This window comes from Chelonia mydas, chromosome 1 (genome assembly GCF_015237465.2).
Source record: "Chelonia mydas isolate rCheMyd1 chromosome 1, rCheMyd1.pri.v2, whole genome shotgun sequence".
NCBI lineage: Eukaryota > Metazoa > Chordata > Testudines > Cheloniidae > Chelonia > Chelonia mydas.
Window position 1 is genome coordinate 309,008,704 of NC_057849.1, and position 23,119 is coordinate 309,031,822.

General features: G+C 43.9%; 1 long non-coding RNA gene across 1 annotated transcript; it reads left to right on the top strand.

Annotated features, from left to right (window-relative positions):
- Positions 1-11,054: 11,054 nt before the first annotated feature.
- LOC122462326 lies at positions 11,055-21,516 on the top strand. Its single transcript, XR_006284809.1, has 4 exons — positions 11,055-11,465; positions 12,904-13,024; positions 20,084-20,212; positions 20,718-21,516. It is a non-coding gene; the product is annotated as an uncharacterized LOC122462326 (long non-coding RNA).
- The last annotated feature ends 1,603 nt before the right edge of the window (positions 21,517-23,119 follow it).

Below are 23,119 nucleotides of genomic sequence, written 5' to 3' on the forward strand. Positions count from 1 at the left end.
ATCTGCTGTAGGAGATGAGCTTTGTTTCATTTTGCAATTTGCAGCAGGGTTATAATTCTGAATGATGATTCTAATTTGTTTCATCTCCTAGTTCACAAGAAAAAGTGTTCTTTACTTTCAGGCAGTGCAATGCTTTAATTCTAATTTATTTGTGTGTGTTTTGTAATATTCACTAATTCAAGGCAAAAATTTATAGCAAGGCATAGAAGGAACAGATCCTGAAAATTAAAAATGTACTGCAAGGCTGACACTTGTTGATTAGGCATGCGCTGAGCTGTAACAATCTCTTCAAAATTCTACTTTTAACCATTAAAATACATTCTACCTCAGACTAAAATTAATACCTAGATCTCCACATCTGCGTCATCTCTCATTTTGAGAAAATGCTAGATACAAACCAAAATCAGAACATTGGATCACCGGAACTTTCAGGAAGATTTAGATCCTTATCTAAGCTTTGCAAGTATGGTCTATCCCCAGTTACAACAAATCAGAGTATATGTCAGTCATAGCAATTATTTGTTTTCAGAGTTATTTAATATAGCATTTCATTGCACCAGGGCCCTGACCCAGCAAAGCACTGACAAACATTCTTAAAGTACTCCCATCACTATGGATACAATTTTATCACAGCAAAATTATGCCTAATTCATGGCACAGTCACAGTTTTAAAAAAAAATCAATCAATAATTTGATGCTATGGTCAGAACACCAGTGTGGACCCTGCTGCCATGGATTAACAGTTGATTAGTTTACTTTGATCTAGTCCCCTTTGAAACTGTAAGTTTCGTTTTGATCTAGTCCAAATTGTTAATGTGCAGGAGCAGGGCAAAATGGCAAAATTCACAAAATCATGAAAGGTCACTGCTATCGCAGAAGAGCTGAAATAAATGGCAAAATTCTCCGGTTCCATGACGGTGGTGACTACCATGACTTAATTTTATCTTTCGACACTGTATGGTGGAAAGTGGAAACAAAACACTGCTGCTCAGCTCAACAGCAATGATAGCTGTTTAACAGAACATCAGCAGTGCCCGGGGGCTTGTGCAAGGGGGAGGGAAGCAGCGGAACAGGCCCCCCCTCAATCAGTGGGGGGCACAGAACTCCTCTGGGGCCAGGACCGGGAGAGCCAGCTCCTTTAGCCTTGGGGGGCACAGAAAGTGCCCCTCCAAAAGCGGCCAAATTTTTATTCCTGTGCACGGCCCTGGTGCCATGACTTCTCCTCTCCCTCCCAGCCTGCATAGGAACAAACTTGCAGAAGCAGAGTATAAATGGGTTAGCTGGGATACACAAAGAATAAAGCTATGTGCAGTGATATTCCTCCCACCACATACAGAAGTAGCTAGTTCCTCCACATGAACACTTTAAGAGTAACATAAGAAATTGAGGGATATAACCAGCTACAGAGGTCAAATGCCACTCTATGCAGCAAGTACTTCTGGTAAACCAATATAACAATGTGTCTTGTTCCCCTGTAGAATCTGGTCTACATGAAAGATAAAAACCTTCTACTAGTACTACCGGAATTACTCAAGGAGGCAGTGACCTATGATTTTAGAGTTGATGGTTCCACGTTCAATCCCTCCCCATGATGATCCTCCAAGAAGGGAACAAGACTCTTTTAGCCAATGGGTTACATTAACAACTGCCATATGAACCGCTATTGACCGGAGCAGCAGTGTGTTATTTTTTGCTCTATGATTCCCATTGCACAGAGTCACAGAAAGCTGCTGGCATGGGGGAACCAATGGCAATATTGCAATTATGTCAGTCATGCTGCCATTGCTTGTCAGGGGAAGGAGCACCAACAGAAGAGAGCTGCAAGGGAACTTAGAGCAGGTTCTCTTACCTCTTCCTGTCACAATGCAGCCTTGTCTTAGCTCCCCTGCTAATCACTAGCCTCCCCGTCATGCGACAGGTAAATTTAGCCCTAGGCTGCATTAAAAATGCTCCACCCCTTCCTGGGTAAACAAGAGTTCAGACAAAAAGTCTTCAACCAGTTGCATTACCTAGGCCGTAGCCCTCTACTTGGGGTCTGTGTGAACTTCTTCCCTTGGTTGCAGGGGTCGACACTTTATGAAAGGGGGCCATCAACATGTACGGCCCCACAAAGCCCTCCTTTTACCCCAAACTCCAGCTCTGAAACCCTAAAGTCCATTCCAGACTTAGATGTTCATTGCACTTTTCCCCCAAAGATACCACCTATGCCAGCCTGCCTCTTAGGGCTCCTTCCTAGTCCTTCCACAGACTTCTTCAGCACAGTACTTTTCAAGTTCCTTCCCTGCTTCCTCTCAGTTGTGAGCATCCAGGCAGATCCTGCCTTGACCTCAGTCACAATCCTAGCAGCAGGCTGCTGCTTTCTCTAGGAATCCTTCAGTGTAAGTGTGATGGGGTGCACCTACCCCGCACCAGCCCCGAAAGGGTTAACTGTGCTTTGCAAGCTGAAGACGCCCCAGCCCTCCGACTCTGCTGGGCATGCTCAACCTGGAGGCAGAGTATAAAAGGAAGCAGCTGTAACCCATGATTTTAGTTTATTATCCATTTATTGTGTGATGTTAAGATTAATCAATATGTTGCATATATTCATTGTATGTTAATTAGAATGAATTTGTACGATTACAAAAGTATAAGATTGATCAGTATTGAGAGGAACCAAGTATTAGACGTGAGTAAGACAAGCTGGAATGCAAGGCTTGTAGGCTGAGGTCTGCAAGATTCTGCTTAAGCTATTTTAGGCCTTGGAGACAAGAAATGATGACATAAGTGATTGGAAAATAACCTGATGCTCTAAGACTATGGGAAAAGAGGTACCGAGTGGTAATATTGCACAAAATTACCCAGAAGATAAATATAGAGCATAAAAATACTGTAAAGGCGCATCTGTCTCCAACATGTGTCTTAGCCACAGGATACAGGTTGTGTATCAATGCTAATGAGAATAAAGGGAACTTAAACCGCCTATAGAAAATTGGGATCCCTTAAAGTTTCCAGGGGACACAGACCAATAAGAGAGAGGAGGGTTGACACTCTGAAGAACATACGCAGAATGTAGGTATAGACAGAATCGCATTATAAAAATGGGATGCCCAGAAGGGGAAAATTGAACTCCCTATGGAAGACTCCAGCAGGAACCATCCCTCTCGTGATGATCAAGCCACGAGAGACCCATCAGACCCGAACACTGTTGTTAAGGATGTGAGTATAACTATGTTTGTAACTTGTGCCTCAGTCTGTATAGAATTTCTGTATGCTTGGGTAATCAAAACTTTAATTGTAACTTTAATAAAACTTGTAAAACAGTCTAGACCAGGGGTGGCCAACCTGTGGCTCCGGAGCCACGTGTGGCTCTTCAGAAGTTAATGTGCGGCTCCTTGTATAGGCACCGACTCCGGGGCTGGAGCTACAGGCACCAACTTTCCAGTGTGCCGGGGGGGTGCTCACTGTTCAACCCCTGGCTCTGCCACAGGCCCTGTCCCCACTCCACCCCTTCCCACCGCCCCCACCCATAGCCTGCCGTGCCCTCGCTCTTCCCCCCAAGCCTCCTGCAGGCCATGAAACAGCTGATTGGGAGGAGCGGGGAGGGAGAGGGAGGTGCTGATCGGTCGGTCTCCCGGTGGGTGGGAGGCTCTGGGAGTAGGGATGGGGGAGCAGATGGGGGGCTGCTGACCTATTACCGTGGTTCTTCGGCAATTTACACTGGTAAATTATGGCTCCTTCTCAGGCTCAGGTTGGCCACCCCTGGTCTAGACCTTGTACTTGTGAATGTCTGTGTGGTCACTACCTTTGGACTCTATATGTTCCTAGAGATTCTAACTCTGAAGCAAGTAGCAGAGGTGACTTTCACTCTGTTAAACTTGAAACTGTAGCCACCAGTGGCGAACCCATGGTGGTATAATGCCACATTACAAAATTCACTTAAAATAAAGGCCACACCGCCCAACTCAGTCTGGGCAGGCTGCTGAAGGGGGAGGACACAGACTGCAGGCTCTCTCCAGGGAGCTGCTACAGCCTCCGACTTCAGTGCCACAGCACACAGAGTTGCAGACGGACTCCAGGCTGCCCTGACGAGCCCGGAGAAGAGACCACGCCGGCAGGAGCTACGCCATCTGAGGACCCCAGAGACCCAGGGGAACTGTGGAGCATCACTGAGGGAGAAAGGGTAGGAAGCAGCCCAGGGGACTTAGACTCTTTTCCAGTGAGTGAACCAGAGTACCAGTCAGCATGTTTCAGGAGGCTCCTAGCTGACTCGGTGGTGAGCACCCCCATCACCTCCAGAGCCCTGGGCTGGGACTCGGAGGAGCAGGGAGGGCCCAAGTCACCCTACCCTTGGTGTCACAGCCCGCTGAGTGGTGCCCCACTTCCTCAACAGGCCAATAAGCCACACAATCCCACAGAGGTGGGCTACTCTATTGACTCCAGCCATTAGGCCACGGTGCCCTGGTGGAAGGGCCGCTTATTGACGCTGGCCATTAGGCCACGCTGCCTTGAGTAGAAGGGCCAATTATTGACTCTGGCCATTAGACCATGCTGCCCCGAGTGGAAGGGCCACTTTATTGACTCTAGCCATTGAGCCACACTGCCCTGGGAAGAAGGGCCGCTTTATTGACACTGGCCACTAGGCCATACTACAACATTTGATAGTCAGGGTCACAAATGAGGGACCTAACCGGCTGCTATACAGTTTTTCCCTTCTTCTCACCGTACGTGACCTGGCACCCATGACAGTGTGTACCTATCCCACGACAGTAAGGGAAGGGACTTTATTTAAAGCCCGGCTGCCTTTCCCAGCACCATAGGCACCGACTACGTGTGTGCTCTTGGGCTGGAGCACCCCTGGGGAAAAAACAGTGGTACCCACCGGCAGTCCCCCAATCAGCTCCCACCCACCAGCGTCCCCATGGCTCAGCGACTTCCCCCTCCCTCCCCGCACCTCCCGCCCGCCGCGAACGGCTGTTTCACAGCATGCAGAGAGGTTGGGAGGGAGAGGGAAGAGCGAGGACTCCGCATGCTCGGGGGAGGGGGCATAACTGGGTGGGAAGAGGTGGGCAGGATGGGGCCTGGGGAAAAGGGGTGGGACCTGGGGCAGAGCCAGGGGTCAAGCACCCCCTGGCAGTTTGAAAAGTCAGTGCCTGTGCCCAGCATTTCTTGCTTCAGGCTACAGATGACAATCAGACCCCCTGGGAACTACAGTCCCCGGAATGTCGTCTGCTGGGGCTGATCCTTAATAGGACAGCTTGCCCTGTAACAGAACTCTATAGATTGCCTGATATATACAGATCTTCAATCAGTGCCCATGCCTCTCTAGCCTACACAAGATATGCTGGCCACACACCCTCTGCCTCTTCCTCGTCAACACCAGCCCTAAGAGGAAGTTGTGTTGGAACAGCATCTCTCCACAAGCTGCCCTGCAGCTGCAAAGGTCAGTGTTCCTTCTCTGTGATTCAGAGCCTTTCCATGGACTTCAATGGGTATTGGGTCAGGACGTTACATAGGAAAGAGAGCATGTGACCCAGCAAGAAAGTCCTAAGTACTTGAATCTGCAGAGAGGTGTTCAGGTAGGTAGAATATAAGTGCTCAGACTAGAATTTGTCCAGGATACAGCCAAAAATGAACTGGTAAATTAGTGGGCCAAATTCACCCATAGTGTAATTCCATTGACTTCCAATGTGTTTGATTTATCTGGGGGAAATTAAATATGTCAGTCATTGTGCATAGCATATGCAAAGCATAAAATATATAACATTTTATTACCTGAAAGAAAAATAACCAAAATCATATTTTTTTTGCTATGATTCAGACTATTTTAGTGCCATGAAGTATTGTGTTTGTGACTGACACTACACAATGGATTGACATTTAATATTGTTAGATTGCATGACCCAGTAGATTAATAAACTAGCATATCTTCTTGTGAAAGTGCATCAAGTGTGGCCTAAATCACAAGGCGAAATTAATTTGGCACTCTGCCTAATCACTAGTGCATGTTAGATCCAGTGATCTTGAGGTCTAAAGCTCTGTAAAGAGGTGGAGTTCCCACCTTGCTCTGAACTGAAATTACACACCGTGGTCTAGATCTGGTGCTCTATCATCTGAGGGGGCAGCACAAGGGGGGGGGGGGCAAAGGTAGCAAAATTCTAGGATACTGTGGGGATGAAGTGAACTCTGGTGTAAGTTGGAGCAGCCTCAAGCTGTTCTAAATTATAGCAGCCTCTCCAGGGCTACCTATAGAGTAATATCCATGGCTCATCCCACCTCCAATCAACCTACAGCTCCACTTTGCCCTTGGCACAGTCCCTGTGCTATGGCTTGAAAACAGAAGCAGTGTAGAGCTGTTTACACCAGCCCTAGATAGTTCCAGTGCGAAAGGAATTTGCTTCAGCCTTTTGTGGCTCTTGTAATGGCCCTTGCACACCACTGTGATGGCATAAAGGGGCCAAAGCAGGAGCCAAAAGCAGCCCCATTATATTTAGTCCAAATTTACCCCCTTTTGGGGGCTGGCTTTACTCATAACTCAGAACGATAACAAAATGTAAAGTTTAGCCCAAGCTTTGTCTCATGCTTGGCTGTGCTTAAGGATCTCCTGCAAAGACCTCTTTGTCCTAGACCCTACTTTCCTCTGCCCAGAGAGGCACTCCTATATTCCTTATATTCAGAACAAAGTTCACAATCTGCACATGTCACAGTGAAGTGGCAAAAATCAGGCAGCATCTCCCTGGCAGAGCTGCCTGTGTCCTGCTTAGCCTGCTAACCTGGTGGGACAACAGAAGAACCCTGCCACCTGTAGCTGGCTCAGAAGCTCTTCAGGGTCAGGAGCACTTATTCCCACATGTTTGTGAAGCTTCTAGCACAGTATGTCCATGATCCTGATTGGAGCCTCTGGGCATTAGTGTAATAAATTTTAAATAATCTATTGCCAGCCCCCTGAGCTGCCCCCAAACCTCCAAATTCTACAGATTATTACATTTCAGCCTTTTACATAATGGTTTTTAACATACATTTCTGCTGCTATTTTTCCTTTAAATGAAGTATATTACGTGAGGGGTAAGGATGCATACGTCATACTCAACCAAAATCACTGATTTGTGAGTGACATAATTATTACATCTACCCTTGTTATTTAGCTATTTTTACATATTATAATTACCAGCTTCAGTACACTAGTAAAGAGATAATGTACTCAAAAACTAATATTATTGGATGAATCAATGCAAAAATATGCAACATGTTTAAAAATTAATAGTACAGGAAATTAAAGAGTTGCCGCAGATCAGTAGACCTTTGTACTGCTGAATATTTACCTGCATTTTTAACCTTACTTATTTGAAACCTTTATTCATCTGACCCATCTTTGTGTCCCAAGTCAGTTTTGAACTATTGTGTTCTCCCAGATTTCCATTTGATTCAGTATTGCAAAATGTAAAATTAATGTGTTATATTCTTTGGTCTGTTATTCAACCATCTACAGTAGAACCTGATTTTCAAGGTAGTGAAACAGGCAACAGGCAGGTGATGCCTGGGCATTATCATAGAGTTATATGATGCTTGCACCTGTTGTATTGTGCAGCATTGGAAAATTAACTTGATACAGTAGCTTAATTTGCATTCATTACAATATTAGAAAATAGTACTAATGGATTTAGAGGGAAAAGCCATGGTGGAAAAGACAACAGATTTTTGTAAGTAGTTCTGACATTGACTCACAATATGAAAAAGAACAATATTAAAAAATATTTTTTAATAAAAATAAATAATTGGCTGTAGATGCATGGTGAACGCCATTTGTTTGGGGATGCCCAAAAGCTGTCTAGTGATTTGATAGAATTTAAGAACTGGATATTTAAAACTGTCAATGCTGATTAAGTAACCTCCTGACTTGAAATAAATTGAGAGACAAGGTGGATGAGGTAATATCTTTTATTAGACCAACTTCTGTTGGTGACAGAGATAAGCTTTTGAGCTTACACAAAGCTCTTCTTCAGGTCTGGGAATCTTACTCATGGCAGGTCTATGCATAAAATACTGCAGCGGTTCAGTGAAGATACTACTCGGTGTGTGTAGTTAATCCACCTCTGAAAGAAGCAGTAGCGTCTCGTTGACACAGGGCTGTCTACTCCTCAATTTTCCTGTCTGTCAAATGTGGATAAGGATTTTTATCTCTTTTGGTAAAGCACTTTGATATCTATGGATTATTATTAGTGAGGCTTGCTTACAGTTAGGAGCTGCTTTTAGATCCCTGTTTGCTCCCAGATTTACAAGTAATGTCAATGGTCAAATACATGTTTTTTCATCTGCATTTGGCAAGAAGATCACAATCCTTTCACTTGGCTGTGGACCTTGCCACAGTTAGCCATGCCTATGTGGTCTCCAAATTGGATTACTACAATGCACTACACATGTGGCTAGTTTTGAAGACCACCTGGAAGCTCCAGTAAGCATGGTATGTGGCTGCCCACCAACTTAGCAGCATCAGCTTCAGGGAGCACACTCCAACACTGCACTGATCCTCCATTGCATATGGGTTCAGTGGTGGTGTCATTGCTCTGTAAAGTCCTGCCTGCTAGAGAGACTGCCTCTCTGACTGTCAGATAACTGAATTGCTCCAGCTAACAATCCCTAGATCTGAATGACAGGGCATTCTCAGCGGAGTCCTCCATAGTGGAACTTCCTCCTAGATCTAACAGAGCCCAAGTCTGTTCATCACTAGGGCACAGTGGAATGCACATCAATTTTCTCAGACCTCTGCTGCAACAATTGATTGTTGGGCTTTGTATACTGGGCAATTGTGATCTATTTATACTGCTTAACTTAGGGTGTGAGAGTTAATGTGGTGTAATGCCCCTAGCAACAGTGGTAATCGCTTCATTATTTTAAACTGGATAACATTGAGGGATGGGAGAAGGAGCTACTTCTGGCAAAAATATTAACCCAGCAAATGAGCAAGCACAGCCTGTTCTGCATATATTTGCTCTTCGTTAGAAGTCGAGTAAGTGGCTGCTCGCCCCAGCCCCCTCCCCATGTTGCATCGTAGTTCCCACATAATATTCCCTGTTCTTGACAAATCTCATTCCTCATGTAACTGATAACTGGCATTTGGCCCCTCTGGCTTCTCTTGAATTTATTTTCTGCTGAGCTAGTATTTATTATTAGAATGCCAAATTCTGAGCTCAGTAATGTGTGTAAACAGGGATAACGCTACCAAAGTTAATGGAACTACTTTAGGTTTACACAGATGGAACCAAGATTAGAATTTGGCCCATAGTTCTTATGATTTACCTGCTTCTTTTTTAAATTCTTCATGAATTGACTTAGGTTTGTAGGGGTGGATTTTAATATTTCTTTTAAAAAGTCAAGCTAGCTCACTAGACAGGTTTATCCAAGATCTCACAACTCAAAAATCTGACTTACATACACCCTAATTTCTCAATAAGTGTTTGTAATAGCTAATCAGATGGAGCTGGGGCAAAGAGGAAGAGGAGAAGGAAAGAGAAGAAGGCAGCTATGTCAACCAAAAGGTCAAGCTGCTTTCTAGCATACAGCCCAGCCCCAAAACTAATATGAGGGGGGAAAGAACCTAGAAAAATCATCGTTTTCTAGTTTCCTTCCATTCTTGTCTATTAAAACTTCCAGAAACCACGTCAAAGCTGTGCTTGTGCTAAGAAATCTCTGCAATCATCTGCCCTAGCAACAGCTATGAAATAATTTTCATACAGCCTTTGATGATGATGTCTTAAAGTATTTGCTGCTTCACAGTACTGCGCAGAAAATAATTCTCATGCTTTGGACACACTTCCTCTAAGCTGGCTTTTTTTCCTTGTGCATTTTGCAGTGCAAGGAGCATTGATTAATGTGAATGTTTTAGCTGTAGTTGTTGTTTGTGTATAAACTTTTGTTAAAACAAGTACTACAGAATAAATGACCTTTATACAGATACCTATTAAGGCACTAAAAGGCTTGGATACATTCATCTGAGAGGCGTATACATAACGATTGGAACAATAAAGGGATCAGCAGCTGCAAGGGGGCTGAATTGAATTCTTTAACAATAGAAAAGTTTTTCAGGCCCAAATACCAGCAAAGAGAATTTTTTGCAGATAATCCAAGAGAAAGAAAATAATAAAAAAAAATGCTAGCCAACTTTGCAGCAGTTAGCATAAGGTTGCCATCTGAAACATGTCAGCTTAAGAGTGGCCCATAGTACCATTCTTTTACACAGCCACAGTCTTCAGAACTGTTTCCCCAAATAATCCCAGATGGCATGCCACAAAATTTCAATTCATTTTAAAAGCTTTCTTTGCTGTTATTATGTGATTGAAAGTGCAAAAGCAAGTTGCCATTCTCATGGCACTATTTGCATTGGCTATTATCCCCTAAAATCCCCTTTAAACAGCTACATTGTCAGCCCATAGGCCTCATTTAGGACTACAAAAAAGCCCAGATTAATTCGATCAAAGGGAGAGCCAAGTACAAAATGCACTTTTCAAACTGTATCAGAGTAGGTTCCCTTTACAGATCGCTGCATGGCAAGCACAGTGCAAAAAAACAACTGAAATAAAGCTTGAGGACAGACAGAAATAACTATGCATGGCTCATATGGAGCCTTTTGGGATCTTCCAGCATAAAGCTCCTCTTACAAATGATTAGAATGAAATATATTTAAAGACAGACTCAAAAACTAAGTAGCAAGCATCAGTTTGTGCACATCAGGCTTTCTGCCACTATGTACAAGAAGCAGTTTAATGCATTGCATGGGTTACCTAGCCAGTTATAGACGTTTCTGAAGTCTTTATGCACTGGAATTTTTACTAAATTAACTAACATTTTCAATGAAGTTCCAAGTAGGTACAGATCCCTCTCCACACTGCCCTGGGCATATTTTAGTCACTAAACAGCAAAAAAAATTCAGCATGACAAAGGGAAAAAAAGGCTGCTGCCATCATTTTTATAAAATAACCTATTTCAAAGTTCAAGGTGAAGGCTCTCAAGTTAAGCATAATGTAGGCCCATATTTCTACAGCCAAATTAGCTCTAATGGTTTTATAATCTCACCTGGGGGTCTGGAGGTCAGAATAAAGCTGAGGTGAGCCAAGCTGGTGTTTTTGTCTCTTACAGAAGCTCCTTTGGATATCTGAGCACGGTTATCCGTCTCTCTCTCTCTGTGTCTCTACCGGAGGTTGCTTGCTGTCCTTGGTTCTCTCACTCTCACTCCGAAGCTGTTTCTTCAGCAGCTGCTTTTGTGTACTGAGAAGAACATTTTGCAGAGGGAAGGACTGCTGCACAAAGGTAGAGCCACCAAATGTGTGAAGCAATATGTGCCATTGCCTCTTAACGGACACATGGAGCCAAGAGAGACCTGCTGGAAACTGAACAGCTGCAACAAATATTAAAGTTATTGGCTGTCACATGGAGGTGGCTAAAGTTTTAGTTAGCCATTTCCAACCAATCTTTGGCTTTTTAAGCTTTACTGAGTAAGTTTACCTGATATTATCTGACATTTTTTCACTTCATAAAATAAGTGATTTGTGTTGTATTAATCTTTTGAGACCATAAATGCCATGTTCCAATAGAGAATTGCTACTAAATAGCTCATACAATGAAAAATGGCCTTGAAATTATTTGCAATATATTTAAGGTTAGTTAATGCATACGTTTTTGTGACACCCTGACTACTATTTAATTGCTGGCCCTGACTTCTTTCTTTGAGTTATAACAACATCACCTTGTGTGGGTGATGTTGGGGACAAGGGGAGAAGAAGAGTAAATGTAACATTAAAATAGTTTTATTTTTTAAACTGTTGTGGTTACAATGGGAAACAAATAGCACATTTGTAGTTAGGGATGTGTTGCTGTGCATGTATTAGGGCTGAATTAGAGTGTTTAAAAAGCTATAAAGACTCATTTAAATATATATATTTAAACTGCTGTGTATCCCTGCAGTTGTTTATGTTACTTATGTCTGTCAGATCCCTGCAAAAAGTTTTACGAAATGCAGTAAAAAAAAAAACCCTCACATAAGAGGCTGCACTTTTCTTTAAAATAAGTATAAAATACAATAATTTCAATAATTTTTTTTCTGGCTGTTCCTCAATCAAATGGTATATGAATTACTACAAGAGTCAGAGCACTAACGGCCACAGGAGTGGTTTACATCCAGGCAAAATATAAAATTGAGGCACTTTTGATGATTTAATTCCTACAGAATTGGGCCCCCGTCCTGCAAACACTCACATGCTTAACTTTATTACAACCTGCTGGGACTACTAACAAAAGTAAAGTTACTCATGTGCATAAGGGTTGGCAGAATTGGCGTCTTAGTGGTTAATTAGGGTACCTCTTACTGGCTTCAGAAGGTCTCTGCAAGATGCTGGACACTGTACTTTCTTTTCCCCGTAGCTTGAAAATGATCTCTCCTGTATTTGCTCAGAAAAGATCAGTAATAGAAACATCAGACTTTTCTAGTCTTTAATTGCACGCACATGAGGCTCGAACACCTCTGCTCTGTGCTGTCCAGGTTAACTGAGTGATTTTTCAGATTGTATGATAGAATAGGATAGTAGATTGAGAGAAAACTGAAAAGATGGGTGTCAGTGTGGGGTTTTCCTTTGATTGGGTACTTTCCAGACAGTGTGCATGCTAAAAAGCAAGCAACTGGGCCTGAGTCTGATCTTACACCAGTGCAAATCAGGAATTTGAACTCAGTAGAATTACACTGCTACACATGGATCTGACTCCGGCCTACTTTGTTTTCAAATCTAGTAATTTTAGCCTGATTTAATTCATGCTTTCCAAACATCCAGCAACTTCAGGGCATTAAATTCATCCTGATCTTGTGAACTTTGATTATCTGTGCTGGGGATGCTCATTATTTCATTTCTTTTCAATTGTTACTCTAGCAGTTCTTTTTAGAAAATTAGATTTCCTGGTCTCAAAATCTTGCAGTTTCCTCTGACTGGCTCTGTATATACTTCTGTATTTTGCGAAAGCCAAAACATCTGAAAAATCAACAAAGTCCACTGCATTACAAAAGGTAAACTTGCACCAATTTCTTTGAGTTTGTTCACCCTGTAGACTTTTAATAGCCTTGTGTCTTCAATCACAGCAATCAGAACAGGAAGTCACCTGAGAGATGTGGTCATCTGTTCAGGCCAGAGATATTAGGGGTCGAAGTATACTTCACTAAGTAAACTTCTGAAACTACTAACTCTGTTCTCATATGAAATGTCTAGTTGTTAGGTATAAGCCACCATACATACATACCATGCATACAACATGTGCAATTTCCTTATTATTATTTATTTGTTATACTGCCCAGAATATACCAGGCAGATGGCCTCTGTCAAAAGGAATTTTGTGATGGAATATCCCTTACACCCACGCTACTGTGTTACGGTGATTAATATGGCAGCCTTGGTGTATGATTTCTGGGTTCAATCTAACTTGGAGTCTGCTACCTCCACCTGGAAATCTCCAGGAAATAAACAATATCTAGGGCTGCTGCAGAACTAGTGAGACTCAGGAGTTTTGCGGTGTCACATTGGTAGGAAATGTGAGAGGAACAGGGGACAGACAGTGGTTAAAGTACATTGAAACAGGAAGGGGAACCTCTCACTGCACCAGCCCAGGAGGAGAGAGAGTTGTGGGGAGACTGCATACCCAAGTCAGGGTGAGAAGTGGGAGCTGCCCTCTGTTTTTAACAAAGGGTGGGGGAAGGGCACTATGCTTTCACTCCCTCCTTCACCTTATCCCAACATTTCCCCGTTATTTTAATCCCTGAGAGCGAGAATAATAAACTGGAAATAGGGTTGTGTTAAAGGATATGTACAGCAAATGAAATGAATAACCAGTGTGGCAAACAAACTACAGCAGGACCCCAGGCAGGACCCTCAGATGGGGCTTGTCAAAATACAGCAGTAGCCAGAGACAATGAACGAGGAAGGATCATCCAGTGGCTAGACTGGTCGCTGGATTTGGGGGACACAAAGTCAATTTCCTTCTCCACCATAGGCTTCATGTGTGCCCTTGGCAAAGTGCCTTTGTCTCTTGGTTCCCCACCTATGAAATAGGGATCAGAGCATCTCCCTGCCTGGAGTGAGCATAATTCCATGGAAGATTGTGAGGTGGTCAGATACTATGGGATCTGGCACTGTGTAGGTACCTTGGTGATGCCTGGTGGTGCTGATGCAAACACAGTGTGACTCCTCTACCCAGCTTTCCCTTAACAGCCCCTCTCTGGAAATTCTCCTAAAATGGATGCCAGTGGCCTCCTATCCCACCCCCTCCTTGATCCTAACCCTCCTTCCCAGGGGCCGTCTAGCCAAAACAAAGCAAGTCACATGAGTGAATCTCCCTTCGAGTCTCACTTCTTGATCCATTCAGGTGCATCTAGAGGCGGAGCTGAGGTGACAAATCAGGAAGCCTGGGTTACTCACCCCGGTAGGGAAGGGATTAACTCCCTTCAAAGAGAGCTCAGACAGAAGACCTTCTGGCTAGCAAGAGGGAATTTCTACAGAGGTGGCTGTAATTTTCATCTTTTAGGTGCCATTTGAGCTCCTCAGAGTAGGTCTTTGTGAACGAGTCCCCCTCATGACTGACATAAGCACTAGGCTTTTGAGTCACTCTCACTCTCTCCATAGCAGGGATTCAAACCCAGGTCTTCTACATCCCAAGCGACTTCCCTAACTGTTAGGATAAAGGTTATTGAAGAAGAGGAAAGGGACGAAGATGATCAGGTCCAATCCTGACCAGTGGGGCAGAAGATTCTTAGACACAGACTGTGTAGTCACCCCGAGAGATATTTCTCCCTATCCTTATGTAACTTAGAAAGACAAGGAAGACTACCAGACCATGGCCAAACAAAAGGGACAGAGAACTTGAACCCCACCACTTTGTTTATATCCACGCATTGCATTTTGCTCCCCCGATCCAGAAGGCAGCAGAACTAGAGGCACTGAGGCCGAGCTGTGAACAGGAGGTATGAGCAATTGTGGAACAGACTAACTGTCCCCAAACACCTTCAGCTATTAGCCTTGATTTTGATTGTTTGTGGCTGAAGTGCGCCAATCACAGCTGGCAGTGAATTCCACTGGGGAATCAAGCTGAGGAAAGTCCTGGTTTTCTTTTTCTATATAATGGCCAGAGGTACCAGGCTGGGACTTAAAGACACAGTGGTCTGTTTTTCTTTTTGAGGTGCTTTGCCTTTATTTTTTGGAGACTGACACTACAGTCGAGTCTACTCTTTATACATTTACAGTTTAACTAGACAAGACAATCCAGCTGAACAACATCCATTGCTTTGACTTACTGCTAGCTTATTCTTTGACTGTCCCCAAGAACAATCTCAGTTGTCTTCGTAGGGATTTTTGTTCTGGTTAGGTTCTTATACTGCATCCAACCCTGTGGTGTCCGAGCTTCTGTATGCAAAATTGTTTTTCCTAGCTGACATATTGAAAGAAAGTCAAGGGTCCAGACATTTATTGAATGAACCATCTGATCATTTCTTACCCACAAGCTCCCTGAGAAACACAGAGCTGCCTCCAAATTGGCCAGACCCATTCCGTACAGCAGTGCAGCTGGGAAAATAATTGGTGGGGGGGAGTTAGTTCATTGGCAGTTTGGAAAAATATGGGAGGAAAATTTGGTTTCACCCAAAACAAATATGAAGGTTTGGAGAACTTTTGGTGAATTGAAAAAGTTGACAAATCCATTTTGGGCTAACCAAATGGTTTGTTTCACCCCAAACCTCTTGTTTCCAGACATTTTTAAAGGGCTAAATACAGAGAAGGGGGAGTGAGAGCTATCCCCCCCGAAAACTTTTTAGCCAAGTGATTTGGCCAGGCAGTTGAGATGTGGGAGACCTGGGTTTCAATCCCTGCTTTGGAGAGAGCAAGACTGACTCTAAAGCCCAGTGGCTAGGTCACTAACGTGGGATGCCCAAGTTCAAGTCCCTGCTCCAATGAATATTTAATTATACAAAATGGAACAACCTCAGCAGAAGAGATTGGGAAAGCCTCACCTCAGAGCACCCTATAAGCTGGTGCTCAGGGCACTCACACTAGGGAAAGGATTTGAACATAGGTCTCCCACATCCCAGGTGAGTGCCCTCACCATAGGACTAATGGTTGAAAGGTGGACACTACCTCCCCTGCTTTGTGAATAGCACCTAAGACCCCTTGTGAATTTAGCCCCCACCCCCACCCCCCCATTGGTCTTGGCCAAAACACTTCGTGAATAGTTTCAGGTTGACCACTACTGCATTTTTTGGTGAATGAACCATTCACCTGAAATATCTTGCCCAACTCTATAGCGTAGCTCAGCACATGTCTCTCTCTGCTGGCTGCCACAGGGGAAGCATAGTGCCAGACAGTGGCAGTGTATACACTCACGGAGCTAAGTGGCCCTAGGACAAGTATTCTCAGGCAGTGGTGTACACATGACTGAATGCTGCAGGAATGCCCAAGCAAAGTAATATTTCTCTAGAGCACTGTTTCTCAACCTGGGGGTCAGGAGCCCCGGGGGGGAGGTCATGGGATAGCTTATGGGAGGGTCGCATGTGCAGGGCTGGCATTGCCCCATGCCCCAGGGGCCTGCGCAAAGCTAATTTACAAGCTTGAGCATCCCGTGGCTGGGTTCAGGGCTGTCAGCTCCCCTGCGGTGGGTCTTGGGCTTTGGCTTGAGCCCCACTATGGCCAGGCACGGGGCTGTCAGCTCTGGGTAGTGGGGATTGGGCTCAGACTGTCAGCCCCAAGGCTGGATTCAGGGCATTCAGCAGGGCTTGGGCTCGAGTTTGAGCCCCCTGCAGCATCACTTCAGCTTGAGCCCCCCCACCCACTGCAGCGGGCCTCAGGCTTGGGCCACAACCCCAGCAGCTAGGCTTTGGTTTCAGGTGGTGGGCTTGGGGAGGGAGCACGATCTCCACCCTCTGACTCACCTCAGCGGGCCACCCCGCCTGTAGGTCAAAACGCCTTGGCACCCAGCACTGGATCCACCTCCAAAGACAGTTGCATGCACCTTCAGTGGGGCCCCAGTGAGTCTAAGGCTGGTCCTGCTTCAGGCCGGCACGTGACTTCACAGAACCACATCAGTTCACTGCTGCTTCCTGTCCAAACAGTGTGGTTGTTTTTCGCAGTTAGCAAGTCGTACTGTATGCACACTTTTCAACAAGGTCTTCTTGTGCAATGGATAAATGTTTAAAGAGAGCTCAACCAAGTACTTCACAGAATGAAGGAGTAAAGAAAGTAAAGTGCAAAAAATACGATCGCAGCTATTTGATGTATGGTTTTACCAGAATCGAAAATAAACCTCATTGTGTTGTGTGGTGAAGTGCTAAGTGCATGTAATTTGCCAAATTAATTCAGCATTTGGAAAGTAAACATCCACAATTAGAGAACAAGCCTCTTGGGTTCTTCAAGAGAAAATTGAACCGCTTGAATAGCCAGCAAACCCTGATGTGGAATACAAGAATGCTCTTGAAACTTCATATCTCGCGTCACTTTTTATTGCCCAAACATATAAGGTACATACAATAGCTGAGACTCTCATACTTGGTGTGGTGTTAGCCATGGTTATGGGCATGCTTGGCCGTGGAGAGGCAAATAAGCTTAAAGCTATTCCTTTATCAAATTAGACTGTTTCTAGGTGTATTAATGACATGGCTGATGATATTCATGAGCAGTTGAAAGAAAAGTTAAAACGATTCCTAGCTGTTCAGTTTGATGGCTCATCAGGCTCAGGACAGTTCTTAGTTTTTGGTCAATATAATTCAGATGCTTCTGTTGAGGAAAACATGCTCTTCTGTAAAGCACTGCCTAGCCACACGACTGGTGAATGTCTATTTAACATGTTTGTTGAAGCTATCGAATATTTGGAAATCGATTGGCAAAAACGTGTTGCTATATGCAGTGATGGTGCCAAAGCAATGATTGGAAAGAACAGCGGGCTTGTTGCAAGATTAAAAACCATTATGCCACATACAATTTGGACCCATTGCTTCTTACATCGGCAAGCACTCACTGAAAAAGGAATGCCTTCTGAGTTGTGTCAGGTGCTTGATGAATCTGTAAAAGTTGTGAATTTCATAAAAGTTGGCCTCTATCAGCTTGTCTGTTTGCAGTTTTATGTGATTAAATTGGGTGCACTTCAGAAAAGTCAAGTTTTGCGCATTGAAGTGAGGTGGCCCACAAAGGGAAAAGCATTAAGCAGATTTTTTTAATTACGAGCTGAAGTGCTTATGTTCCTACAGGATCAAGGGACTCCTTTTGCTAAATCATTCAGCGATCCATCGTGGCTTCTTCAGTTGGCTTACTTAGCAGATGTCTTCAGTCATCTGAATGACCTGAACATGAGTTTTTAAGGATGACACAAAAGCATAATTGTGTTGGGAGACAAAGTGAGAGCCTTTGGAAAGAAGCTTAGAGCCTGGTCTGCTTGGCTTCAGAGTGGAAACTTTGAGTCATTCCGTCTGAGCTGTGAGTTCATGAAATTGATTGCCGATGACAAGAGTATGGACATTAAACAGTTAAAAAACATTATGATTGAACGTATACTTAAACTTAAAAAACAGTTCCAGGATTGCTTTCTGCCTGACAATGAAAAACTTGGCAAGAGCTGGATAATTATTCCATTCAACAAAAGAGTAGTCGAGTCTGCCAAACTTACAGGAAGCCTGTAAGGTAAACTAATCGAGCTTTCCTCTGATAAAACACTTCAATGTTGTTCATTTCCTTCAGAAGACATGTGCATGTTTTGGATGGCACAGAGGCATGAGTAACCTGAACTTGTTACTGAAACTGAAAGTTTTAATCCCGTTCGCGATGTCATGCTTATGTGAATTGGGATTCTTATAGATGGATGCGATTAAAATAAAGCAATGAAATAAATTATCTGTGGAGAATAACCTGCTGCTAAGTGTTTCTTCAATTCAACCCAACATAAAAAATTAGCTGTTACAAAACAAGCACAAGTATCTTTGAAGGGCTTCGTAAGACTCGTAATTTGTAAAAAGTGAAATTATAGTTTGTTTCCATGTAAAACAAAAAGATTTTGCCAACACAAAAAGGTTAAGAGACACTGCTCTAGAGCTATACAAGACATTGAATAAAAGCTTTTACCTAGAGCTGTTGGAGCCTTTACCGTACATTAAAATTGTAATGCTCCTGCTACAAAAAAACCTGCAGTCTCCTCCAAACTAGCAAGAAATAAACAAACCATCCCATCCACAAATATAAGCCTTCAGCACCTACATCCCTATCCCCAGCACATCTCTGCCCCATAAAAACCTGGGGAAAGGAACTAGTTTTGCAGTGATATCAATGTTCAGACTAGGGGAAGCAGATACCAGTGTTCAGAGCCCTTCATAGAAAATGCTTTGCCATTATCTCCCTGTTTTTTAAAGTGAGAGGGCTCTAACCTGAACACCTCCTCTGATTCCAGCAATAATGAACAGGGAGAGAGGCAGTCTCTCATACAGGCAAGTACCAAGACAGGTATTTTTGAGAACAGGTTAGACAATCACCTATCAGGGATGGTCTAGATAATAGTCCTGCCTCAGTGCAGGGGAGAAGATGAGGTGATCTATCAAGAGCCCTTCCAGTCCTACATTTCTCTGATTCTATGTAACTGCCCTGCCAGGCACTGGCTCCTGACTCCAAGGAGGTGTCCAACCAAGAGAGGGTCAGGGGACACCATGCATCTACGGCTTCTCTTGGCAGTCCATTCTCTTCTACGAAGATTTCTTCTAAGAAGGAGTCATCTCACTGGGAATACCTTCCCCACTCCACTCTTCCACACCATTTCCATATTCCCAAGTTATTATGCACCAGCAGCTCAGGCTATCTTGCCTGAACCATCCAAACCTGAGGTAGTCACCACTGCATGGGCTACCAGATGCTCTGCGGCCTTCACTTCACAGTCCCTTGAAGAAAAAGCAAGTGAGATCTTCGCTGCAGCCCAGACCTGGAGCATAGTTTTCAGTAAAAAGCCAAAAGAGGAAGAACACTTCTTCTCAATGTAAATGCTAAGTGCGACAGAGGGAGATATAGCTGCATCAGATTGTGAACCCGTTTTGTTTGTGAATACCATTTTATTTCAGGGTCTCTACTTTGCATTATGATCCTCATGGCACATCGCAACCTCCAGTATGGATTACAGCATCCATTTTGTAGTGGAGGCTTGGCATCTATCTGAATGGTTATGTCTCAGAAGCTATCACAGAGACAAGGTGGGTAATATATTTTATTGGACCTCTCCCACCTTGTCTCCCTAATACCCTGGTACCAACACAGCTACAACACCACTGCATACAAGCTATAACAGAACCATCTAGGGCCATCAGCACTGATTGTCTCTCACCACCTTGCCCATCTACAAGAATAGTGAACTCTCTACACAGAAGCCTGGCTGGGGGAAGGATCTGGAGTTCCTCAGCATGAGCACTTGGCCAAAGGGGTCAGAGACTAAGAGGGAGTGCTGCCTGTGAGGACAGGCCAGCCACTGCCTCCTGCCAGAAGACTGGGCTAAGGGGGGAGGGAGAGAGAGAGAGAGAGAGAGAGGGAGGAGGCAGGAAGGACTGCCTAGCCTATGAATAAAGACTAAACCCAGGACTCAGGGGATGAGTGAGATCAGACTCAGCAGGGTGCAATACTTCACAAAAAGCCATATTTTTGGAGTTTAATGTACCCACCCTACACTCACATCACTTGAAAGTTTATTTTATATACATTTAGATGAGGTCTGAGGTGGAGCTGTCAAGTGGTGCCATAAGCCTGTGGGCCAGGAGAAACAATGGTACCAAAATGAGAAGGCACCATTATTTGCACAGTTGCAGAAACACTGCCACAGGACTATGACTACAGTTTTTACTGTCTAAGTTAATTTCAACACCTTAAAGTGGTGTTTATTGGTCAAAGCCACCAAGGGACAATGTATTAAAAGATTTTTATTGGTTTTGCATGGACAAATATTTTATTTAAAAAATGATAAAGCATGTGGCAAAAATGCCAAATATCAACATTTTGTGATATACTAACATGAAATGTTTTCACATCATGTATTCTTAATGATCAAAGTATCTCACGAGTGATAATAATTTTCTATATTTTCAACTGAAATTTGCTGATCAAGTCAGTCTCACGCTGACGGTTGTGCACCAGTAGCAGCAAATTGGATGTCCATAGTTTGTACTGCATAGTGGGTAGATATAAATGTACGTGAATTCTTAATGTAATGCTTCTCTATTTGTAAGCTTTTGTATACACAATGCAGCACCTAGTCTGCCTGGTAGAAGATTTTGCTTTGTAATTGCCTATGCATGCAGTGCTGGTCTTTGAAATATTCTAGAAACTAGCTTTTTAATTCAGTGACACTTATGCACAGATCAGTATTAGTGTTAGAGATAACAATACACAGCTTCACATTATGAATATGCAAAACCTAGGAGAGAAAGAAGTGGCCTAACAAGAAGTAGTAAAGACAAAGTGCACAAACAAGTCCTCACACCTCCACTGAGGAGGGATGAAGAGCATATTACAGCTCTTACCAACCAATACGACAAACCCATTTGACCCTGAATCACATCCAGAGGTGCTCACCACTGCTCGGGTGCTCCCTGAGGCCAGCCACACCAGCTGCTGCTCAGGCGGTCCCCGGGGCTACCTGAGCAGCGGCCAGTGCAGCTAGCCCCAGGGTTGTTGCAGCAGCAGCCAGTGCGACTGGCCCCAGGGCAACACTGCTCGGGTACTTCCTGCCCCTCCCTCCCTCCCCCGGGGACTCCTGCTCGGGCACTCCCCAAGGCAAGCCACACTGGCCACTGCAGCTAGGGAAGTCACGGAGGTCACTGAAAGTCCTGGAATCCGTGATTTTCCACAACTTCCATGACAGAATCACAGCCTTAACTGTAACAACAGTAATTCCAGGACAACTGCATGAAGAGAAAACCAGACAGGATCTAAGGCTGGATGCAAGAAATACCAGATGATTGGAGGACACCCTGTGCCTCCATGGAAAAGGGTCCTAAATCTGGGATTCCATAAGCAGTCACTTGTAAATTTCTTCTGTGAATATATGGGTCAATACACACCTGCGAATGTTGGAGCACACCCAGCACAAACTCTCCTTCTTGCGGGAGGCTTTTCCAATGTTGAAGTAGCAACACCCATCACTGGTAGAGGGATTAAAGAAGTCCAAGATTTGTATAGTACTCAAGAGGAAGCAGAGATAAGGATGCTTCTGCATGCTGTATGTGCCAATATGACTTTTGGTTCTCTTGGTGTCAAAGAACCATAGTAATTAAGTCACCTGATTACAGATGTTTTGGTCCTTGCTGTTCACTACTTTCCAAATTTCCAAATGGTACTTTCACCATTACCAGCACACCTGACAAGCGTCACTTTATTCCCATGCATGCAACTTGTGACACACTCACTACTGACTTCTGCAATCTACTTCCTGCTGTACACGCATTAATTGGATGTGATTCTCTGTCATCCCTAGTTCGTACTGTGGGGGGAGGGGGGAGGAGACACGTGTTTAATGTTATCAAAGCAATGAGAGCTTACTGCTTCAGAGATCTTGCCAGATTGGAAGAGAGTGATGGACAAGCCGCAATTACTGCTGTAAGGAAGCTGGTAGCAGTTCTGTGTGACCGGAGTGAGAAAGAAGAGGAGGACCACAGAGACCTGAATTGCTTGTTCCTCAGTCCAGCCATCAAAAAGGACAAATGGCTGGCCAAACTCCCACCATGTGAGGACAGTTTTGAAGAGCATGTCAAAAGGGCATCTTCGAAAACAAAGACTTGGATAACTTGGCACAAAGGTAAACCAGATAGTAGATCACCATTGCAACATGGATGGGAAAGTGTGGATGATTAATTCGTTCCTGTATTCTTCAAAGGCCCAATGGCATCTGAGCTTCTACAAGACCTTGTTTGTGCCTGTACTGCTATGGGGTCATTGTATGTTTAAATGTGTCTGTAGTCAGAACAATCTTTCCTGCACAGAACTGTGTATGTGCTAAACCAACGAATGCTGTCGTAATCCATGCACTCTTGACAGAGATCGTAATGATGAAGATGATGTTGACTAGACATGACACCAGTGCTATTATGTTTCAATGATACCTGTACAAATGT